The sequence below is a fragment of the Stegostoma tigrinum genome, chromosome 25, assembly GCF_030684315.1.
Source record: "Stegostoma tigrinum isolate sSteTig4 chromosome 25, sSteTig4.hap1, whole genome shotgun sequence".
NCBI classification, from domain to species: Eukaryota; Metazoa; Chordata; class Chondrichthyes; order Orectolobiformes; family Stegostomatidae; genus Stegostoma; species Stegostoma tigrinum.
Window position 1 is genome coordinate 11,075,296 of NC_081378.1, and position 10,377 is coordinate 11,085,672.

Consider the following 10,377-nt stretch of genomic DNA (forward strand, 5'->3'; position numbering starts at 1 on the left):
TTTTTAAAATACACCAGGTGTGGCTAACCAGCTTGGTGTCAATCCTCAACTAAGGAGATTCTGATTTCCTGGGATAATGGGAACTGCAGATGCTGGAGATTCCAAGATAATAAAATGTGAGGCTGGATGAACACAGCAGGCCAAGCAGCATCTCAGGAGCACAAAAGCTGACGTTTCGGGCCTGGACCCTTCATCAGAGAGGGGGATGGGGGGAGGGAACTGGAATAAATAGGGAGAGAGGGGGAGGCGGACCGAAGATGGAGAGTAAAGAAGATAGGTGGAGAGGGTGTAGGTGGGGAGGTAGGGAGGGGATAGGTCAGTCCAGGGAAGACGGACAGGTCAAGGAGGTGGGATGAGGTTAGTAGGTAGCTGGGGGTGCGGCTCGGGGTGGGAGGAAGGGATGGGTGAGAGGAAGAACCGGTTAGGGAGGCAGAGACAGGTTGGACTGGTTTTGGGATGCAGTGGGTGGGGGGGAAGAGCTGGGCTGGTTGTGTGGTGCAGTGGGGGGAGTGGATGAACTGGGCTGGTTTAGGGATGCAGTGGGGGAAGGGGAGATTTTGAAACTGGTGAAGTCCACATTGATACCATATGGCTGCAGGGTTCCCAGGCGGAATATGAGTTGCTGTTCCTGCAACCTTCGGGTGGCATCATTGTGGCAGTGCAGGAGGCCCATGATGGACATGTCATCAAGAGAATGGGAGGGGGAGTGGAAATGGTTTGCGACTGGGAGGTGCAGTTGTTTGTTGCGAACTGAGCGAATCTGATTTCCTGGGGTTGTTTTTACAAGGAAGTGTGTCTCCTGGTCATACTTATTTCCCCCAGCACCTTTGTTGTGCATGCATGGGTGAGAGACACAGTGAAAACACCAGGTGTGCGAATAACTTTAATAACATACCACCACCAGGAAAGATACCCATGTGACTAAAGAAAGGGTAGCAAATAAAGCCCCTGGGGGCAATGCCTATGTAAAGAAAAAAGGTGAAAGGGAGGGTAGGGGCCAAATCAACCTGGAATTGGAGTGGGATATAAGGCACTTCAATCCTCATAGTACCCACCTCTCCTGAAAAGTATCAAGAATATTGGTGGGCAGCACGTGCTCCTTCTCCCAGGACACCTGGGCATAAATGTAACCATGGAAAAAGGGGCAGACGGTCGGCCATAATGAGCCCCTCCATGCCTCGCTGCCTAAATCTGTTAAATGGCCAGCTTGGCCAGACCCAGGAGCAGACCCACCAGGAGATCCTCCGACCTGCCCGCTCCCCACTGCGCTAGATGCCCAAAGATCAGGAGTGTGGGGCTGAAGTGCAACCAAAAACACAAATGGAGGTCTTTAAGATAACTTAAAAGGGATCACGAGCGCTCACACCCAATACATACCAGGTCCACAGACTCCACAGCACCATAAAACAGACAGTTGTGCTGGGAGTCTATGCACCACCGATGGATGGTATGGAACTGTCCTTATGTACTAAATGCTGCTGGACTTTAGGAAACATTCCAATTAAATGGCAACCTGGGGTAGCCTTTGTAAAATGTTCTCCATGGTCTGCTGGAAAGGGCACAGGCTGATGATACCCCACATGGCAGTCTTGTATACTGACATAAACCCTTGTGCATATTAATTGTACTGTACGTCCGGGAGTCCTCATCCAGTCGCAACTGCAGGCAGGCAAGGCTCATGTCCAGCATCGTAAAGGAGAAGCCATTCGGTGTACAAGGCCTCTACGTGAGGACTCAGGTAATACCCTGCTGCAAGATGCAGTTGCTCAAAACCGTTAGCTCAAAATCCCCACAAAAGCAAACCAAGCCCAAATGTTACAACCAGTGGTGCCCATTCTGCAAATTTCACTGGTGTGATGATTCCTTCACACTCCAGCCTCCTGATTTCCACCTCTACTTTTGCCCGCAAGGCAAATGGCATTGGACCAGCCTTGCAAAATCTCACAATTGCTTCCTGGTCAGCATGTTAAGTGGCTGTGGCCCGTTCAATAGCCCTTACCACTTCCTGAAATATTCCTGGGTATTTCACTAGGACCTTGCTCATGCAGCCATTTTCTAATCAAAAAATTTTGAGCCAATCAAGGTGAATCATGACCAACCAATTCCACCCCAACAGGTTCTGGCCCGGTCCTCTAACTGCAATCAATCAGTACTAACTGCACCAACTGCTTCTCGTAGGAGACCAGAACCAAAGTCGTACCCTTAATCAATGGTTCCCCAGTGTACATTCTCAGTCTTGCTGAGGTCTCAATCAAACATAAGGGTTGGAGTCCTGAGTTATTCTTGTTAAAGAACAATTCTGCAGCCACAGATACAGCTGCAGTTGTACCAACCTCCATAGGAGCTGGGTGACCATTTAACAGAACATTATATTTTAATTCAGTTCCAATTTGGATGTAGCTAAGCAATTAAATTGTTCCAACCTATGTGTACAGGGTATTTTCCAGAATGTTCACTCTCCTGGGTACCAACCTACAAGTTTTTTACTCAAATCAGGCCTTGTAGGACTCCTTTACTGTCTTGAGTCCACATACCAGCAGCAACTACAAATGGCCTGCCGGCCCAGATCCTGATGAACTTTTCAGCTACCTGGCCAAGGCTTGGCTTTTGTTGTAGGGTTCTGCTGTGGGCTGGCCTAGGGTCCCCCTTCAACGCCCCTGCTCAGGACATGCTCTGTGTGAGGCTCCGAAACTTCCCACACTCAAGTAGTGCTCTCTCAGCTCAGTCGGAGAGGTGAGGGAGTCCACTTCCACTGGGATGCCCTGTAGTTCTCATGCTGCACTTGCTGCATTTTCTAATGACAGTACCAATTATACTGCATGTTTGAAGTCCAGACAAGCTTCAGCTGGTAAGCGCTTCTGAATGGTTATGTCATTAATCCCACATTTCAAACAAACAAACAAACAAACAAATAAACAAACAAACAATCTCTCAGTAGCTCATTTAGAGTTAACTCAAAATCACATGCCTCTGCCACTTGTCTCAACGCTGACAACAATTTTGACAAGGATTCCCCCAGCTCTCTAACAGCCAAATAAAACAGAGATTGTCTCAGAATTAGAGGTGCTTTGGGGTTATAATATTCCTTAACCAGCTCTGTCAAATATTAGAAGGTTTTAGTATCTGGTGTCTCTAGGAAAGTTTAACCCCTTATAACCAAACAAAGACAGAAGAATTACTCATTGCTTTTCATCTCATTTGCCCAGAAAAAAAAATCATTTTTCCACATACTGGGTGTAGTCTTCGACAGCAGGACCAAATGAGGCAAGCTTCCCAAGTAAAATGATGCCAGAAATGCGAACCCCAACTCCTAGATGACTGCAGCCAGCCAGCATTCTCCAGGCACAGCCAGTTTTCTCTCGTCACTACTGAAATAACTGCACAGAGGCCAGTGCCCCATCACCAAATCGCCCATTATTTACTTGTACAAATTCACCGGCTGTGGCCAGCCAGATCAAAGTCGGTCACTTGGACTAAGGAGATTCTCATCTTCTGGTTATATCTGCCAGCCAGGGCTTTCCTGATTGATTGGGGTTGTGGCATGGGCTAATTATTTCATAGTCATAGTCAACGAGGCCAACCTGGTTCTAAAGCACTACAGACACATTCACAGGAGACAGCTACTGTACTTTTTTTAATCACAAATAATAGAGCTTATTGAACAGATTTAAAAAATGAACTATATTACACTAGACACAAAGGTTGGAAAAATGTCATTACAGACATTCAGAAAGAATTCAATTCATAAACTCTTCCTTTTATTTTACCAACATCCTTATAAACACCTAAACCTCACTGAAGAGTTAGCCCATCCCTAATTAAAGCTCAGGAGAAACTCATGAAATTAAATTAATTTTAAAAAGTTCATTTGCACAAACTAATTTCAATTTTACATTTCCCCAACAATAATATCCACATGTTCAGTGGAGTTTAATTTGATTTCAAAAGTACTTTGGTAGTCTTGAAACATTTCAGAAATAGTCTGGACAGCTAATCAAACATTGTTTTTCCTCCAAATTTTCAAGAACAAATTAAAACTCTTGTTGTTCACCAAAAAAAAGTGAAACCAAAGACTAAGATCCAGAGTACCAAAAGCTCATTACATTTACTCTCAGGACTTTTCAAAACAGCTGATATTGTCATCAGCCAAAGTGGTAAGAAAAGTTGCTTTAAAGCTGATAAAACCAGAAAAAAAATTGTGTAGGCTTAACACTGATGCATTTTTGTTCCTCAGGAAAGACTGGCCACAAATGATACAGTAACATAGGAATTGTACCAAAGTCCACTGGTAAAGAGAATACTGCAACAAAAATAATAACAGAATCAGCTGGCGAAAAAGTCAGCAGGTCTGACAGTATCTGTGGTGGGTGAAACAGACAAAGTGCTATGAAGAGAAACCTTGTTTGTTTCAAATTTCTAGCATCCACAGTTCTTCATTTTATTTTAATGCAATAAGTGTTTCCACACAGAATCAGATACTATGCGCATGTACTTTTTATTTTAAAAAATGGAGGCATTTTTGCATAAGAAAGGAGCAATTCATTTCTCCGAAAACAGCAGGCTGAAAAGAGCACATTATTGTTTATTTCAATGTCATGCACAGTAGATCAAAAGATTCCAACAACTTGAAATGAACCTGAAAACGGCACAGGTTTTCTTCAACTATCATTAATTTCATTTTCTCAAATTCATACTCCTACTTTTCTGCATTCTTTACTTGAATATCTTGAAAACTGCAGTCTGTCATGATCCATTTGCCACTATATCAATAAATCTCATTATATATATCAATATATCAATGAATTTAATTACTACCTGGGAAATAGGGTCAATCAGCAGCAAAGACAGCCTTCAGATAATCAAGTCTGTGCCAACTTTCTACAGTAATTCCACTTTCCAGCACTTGGTTCTGAATATTTGGATATTCATTACATTTAAAGTGCTCGTCAGTGTACTTTTAAATGTTTGAGAGGTTTCCCACCTCTATTAACTACTTTGATATAAATGTTACAAAAGAAAGATGGGATCTTCAAAGTTGCAGGATACTGCAGAGCAGCATCAACAACAAGTATGATGCAACAGAAATGGAACGAACAGATCTTGAAAACATCTGATTTGAAAACTAAAATAGTGAAGAGAAACTATTAAATATTAGTCTTCAAAAGGATTTAGAAGGGGCGGCACAGTGGCTCAGTAATTAGCACTGCTGCCTGACAGCACTGGGGATCTGGGTTCAATTCCAGCCTCGGGTGACTGCGTTGGTTCCCTCCATAGTCCAAAGATGTGCAGGGTAGGTGGATTAGTCATGCTAAATTGTCCATAGTGCCCAGGGATGTTTAGGTTAGGTAGGTTAGACAAGAGAAATGCAGGGGTAGGAGAAAATCCCACCCAAGATCCATTCTTCAGAGGGGCAGTGTAGACTTGTTGGGCCGAATGGCTTATTTCCACACTGCAGGGATTCTATGAGATGTCCTTGCACAAGAAGCGCAAAATTAATATGCAGGTATAGCAAGCAATTAGGAAGGCATGTGGTTACAAAAACACTGAAGATGTAATAAAGATAGCAGGGCAGTCTCATGGTTGCAGGATATGGTAGCGTATGGACACCAGCATGATACAGGGCAAACAGGTCTGCACCTCTATCGATCTTCGATCTGCCTCCCTCTCTCTCCCTATTTATTTCAGAACCCTCTCCCCATCGCCCTTTTCTGATGAAGGGTCTAGGCCCGAAACGTCAGCTTTTGTGCTCCTGAGATGCTGCTTGGCCTGCTGTGTTCATCCAGCTTCACACTTTGTTATCTCGAATTCTCCAGCATCTGCAGTTCCCATTATCTCTGCAATAAATCTCAATGGTTTAAGGAGCTTGTTCAGAGACAAAGACACTGAGTGTCTGCAACTCAGCCTGCAGCCGTGACACGTTAGCAAGGGTCCAAATTAATTACCTAGACACTTTGCCTCCTGAAGGCAGTCACACCAATAAGATGGAGTCTTCCAATTTAAATCAATGATCAGGGAAATGAGGCTGTTTCAGGGGTCCAGAACATTGAAGTCGAGGAGCCTTCATTTTCGTCCAACTTTAAACCTATGTCCTCTTAGTTTTGAGTATAGGAGTTGAGAGGTTATGTTGTGGCTGTACAGAACATTGAATAGGCCACTATCGGAATACAGTACTCAATTCTAGTCGCTCTTCTATAAAAAAGGATGTTGTTCAACTGGTAAGAGCTCAGAAAAGATTTACAATGGTATTGCCAGAGTTGGAAGGTTTGAAATATAGGCCAGGACAGAACTGGCTGGGGCTATTTCCTCTGGAGTGTCAGAGGCTGCGAGGTGACCTTATAGAGGTTTATAGAATCATGAGTGGCATAGATAGGGTGAATAGTGAAGGTCTTTTCCTCAGGGTGGAAGAGTCCAAAACTAAGAAGGCATAGGTTTAAAGTGAGAGGGGAAAGACTTAAAAGGGATCTGAGGGGCAACATTTTCATGCAGAGGATGGTGAGTGTATGGAAAGAGCTGCCAGAGGAAGTAGTATGGGGCAGTCACAACATTTAAAAAGCCACTGGAATGGGCATATGAATAGGAAGGGTTTGGAGGGATATGGGGGGATATGGGCCAAATGCTGGCAAATGGGGCTGGATTAATTTAGAATATCTGGTCACCACGGACGAGTTGGACCAAAATGTCTGTTTCCATGCTGTACATCTCTCCAACTCGAAGTCATTTTAAAAAAGCAGAACTAAAGGTTCTGAATTCGGAAGCACATACCTTTTGTAACAAAACAGATTAATTGACAATGCAAATGGAAATAAATGTGATCTGATAGCTTTACACTAACACAGCTACAAGATGAAAAGATGAAACCTGAATATTCAAGAATACAATGAATTTTTAAAAGTACAAGAAATCAGGACAAAGTCGAGTGGATGTGAGAGATTGCTCAGTTAATTAAAGATGATTCAATTGTGAAACTGAAGTTCAAAAATAAGGAATTCTTCCTGTGATCATACAAACCTTTGGGAACCATGCCCGAAGAGCTAGGTTTACACACTGTGTGCGTCTCTCTCTCTCTCACACAGGCAGCGTCTGCCTGTCTCTCTCTCTCGCTCATTCACACACACACAGTCTCTCTCTCTCGCTCTCTCTCTCCCTCTCTCCCACACACACACACAGTCTGACTCTCTCTCTCTCTCTCTCTCTTCCCCCTCACACACACACAGTGTCTCTCTCTCTCTCTCTCCCACCCCCTTCACACACACACACAGTGTCTCTCTCTCTCTCCCCTCCCTCACACACACACACACACACACAGTCTCTCTCTCTCCCCCCTCTCTCACACACACACAGTCTGTCTCTCTCTCTTCCCCAAACAGTCTCTCTCTCTCTCCCCCTCTCTCACACACACACACGCGCACGCGCACACACACACACACACACACACAGTCTGTCTCTCTCTCTCTCCCCCCCACTCACACACACACACACAGTCTGTCTCTCTCTCACTCTTCGCCCCTCTCTCACACACACACAGTCAGTCTGTCTCTCTCTCTTCCCCACACACACACACACACACACACACACACACACACACACAGTCTGTCTCTCTCTCTCTCCCCCCCTCACACACACACACGAAGTCTGTCTCTCTCTCCCCCTCACACACACACACAGTCTGTCTCTCTCTCTCTCGCCCTCACACACACAGTCTGTCTCTCTCTCTCCCCCACTCTCTCTCTCTCTCACACACACACACACACACACACAGTCTCTCTCTCTCTCCCCCCCTCTCTCACACACACACACACAGTCTGTCTCTCTCTCTCCCCCTCTCACACACACACACACACACACACAGTCTGTCTCTCTCTCTCTCCCCCTCACACACACACACAGTCTGTCTCTCTCTCTCTCTCCCCCTCACACACACACACACAGTCTGTCTCTCTCTCTCTCTCCCCCTCACACACACACACACACACAGTCTGTCTCTCTCTCTCTCACACACACACACACACACACACACACACACACACACACACACACAGTCTGTCTCTCTCTCTCTCCCCCTCACACACACACACAGTCTGTCTCTCTCTCTCTCCCCCTCACACACACACAGTCTGTCTCTCTCTCTCTCTCCCCCTCACTCACACACACACACACACACACACACACACACACACACACACAGTCTGTCTCTCTCTCTCTCTCCCACACACAGTCTGTGTCTCTCTCACTCTTCGCCCCTCTCTCACACACACAGTGTCTGTCTCTCTCTCTTCCCCACACACACACACAGTCTCTCTCTCTCTCCCCCCCTCTCTCACACACACACACACACACACACACACACACACACACACAGTCTGTCTCTCTCTCTCTCTCCCCCTCACACACACACACAGTCTGTCTCTCTCTCTCTCCCCCCCACACACACACACAGTCTGTCTCTCTCTCTCTCCCCCACACACACACACACACAGTCTGTCTCTCTCTCTCTCCCCCACACACACACACACACACAGTCTGTCTGTCTCTCTCTCTCTCTCTCCCACACACACACACACAGTCTGTGTCTCTCTCATTCTTCGCCCCTCTCTCACACACACAGTGTCTGTCTCTCTCTCTTCCCCACACACACACACAGTCTCTCTCTCTCTCCCCCCCTCTCTCACACACACACACACACAGTCTGTCTCTCTCTCTCTCTCCCCCTCTCACACACACACACACACACACACACACACACACACACACAGTCTGTCTCTCTCTCTCTCCCCCTCACACACACACACACAGTCTGTCTCTCTCTCTCTCTCCCCCACACACACACACAGTCTGTCTCTCTCTCTCCCCCTCTCACACACACACACACGCGCACACACACACACAGTCTGTCTCTCTCTCTCTCCCCCCCTCTCACACACACACACACACACACAGTCTGTCTCTCTCTCACTCTTCGCCCCTCTCTCACACACACACACAGTCTGTCTCTCTTCTCTTCCACACATACACACACACACACACACACTCTGTCTCTCTCTCCCCCACACACACACACACAGTCTGTCTCTCTCTCACTCTTCGCCCCTCTCTCACACACACACAGTCAGTCTGTCTCTCTCTCTTCCCCACACACACACACAGTCTCTCTCTCTCTCCCCCCCTCTCTCACACACACACACACACAGTCTGTCTCTCTCTCTCCCCCTCTCTCACACACACACACACACACACACACACACACACACACACACAGTCTGTCTCTCTCTCTCCCCCTCTCACACACACACACACACACACACACACACACACACAGTCTGTCTCTCTCTCTCTCCCCCACACACACACACACACACAGTCTGTCTCTCTCTCTCTCCCCCTCACACACACACACACACAGTCTGTCTCTCTCTCTCTCCCCCTCTCACACACACACACAGTCTGTCTCTCTCTCTCTCCCCCTCACACACACACACACACACAGTCTGTCTCTCTCTCTCTCCCCCTCACACACACACACACACACAGTCTGTCTCTCTCTCTCTCCCCCTCACACACACACACACACACAGTCTGTCTCTCTCTCTCTCCCCTCACACACACACACACACACAGTCTGTCTCTCTCTCTCTCCCCCTCACACACACACACACACACAGTCTGTCTCTCTCTCTCTCCCCCTCACACACACACACACACAGTCTGTCTCTCTCTCTCTCCCCCTCACACACACACACACACAGTCTGTCTCTCTCTCTCTCCCCCTCACACACACACACACACACACACACAGTCTGTCTCTCTCTCTCTCTCTCCCCCTCACACACACACACACACACAGTCTGTCTCTCTCTCTCTCTCCCCCACACACACACACAGTCTGTCTCTCTCTCTCTCCCCCTCACACACAACACAGTCCTGTCTCTCTCTCTCTCCCCCTCACACACACACACACACACTCACACACACACAGTCTGTCTCTCTCTCTCTCCCCCTCTCACACACACACACACACAGTCTGTCTCTCTCTCCTCTCTCTCACCCCCTCTCACTCACACACACACACAGTCTGTCTCTCTCTCTCTCTCCCACACACACACACACACAGTCTGTGTCTCTCTCACTCTTCGCCCCTCTCTCACACACACACAGTCTGTCTCTCTCTCCCCCTCACACACACACACACACACACATAGTCTGTCTCTCTCTCCCCCTCACACACACACACACATACACACAGTCTGCCCTCTCTCTCCCCTCACACACACACACACACACACACAGTCTGTCTCTCTCTCCCCCTCACACACACACACACACACAGTCTGTCTCTCTCTCCCCCTCACACACACACACACACACACACACACACAGTCT

At 47.0% G+C, this 10,377-nt stretch overlaps 1 protein-coding gene across 5 annotated transcripts in view; it reads right to left on the reverse strand.

Moving 5' to 3' along the window:
• Positions 1–10,377, reverse strand: part of usp6nl (USP6 N-terminal like) — a 230,743-nt gene that overhangs the window by 206,345 nt on the left and 14,021 nt on the right. The gene's annotated exons all lie outside the window — the stretch shown is intronic.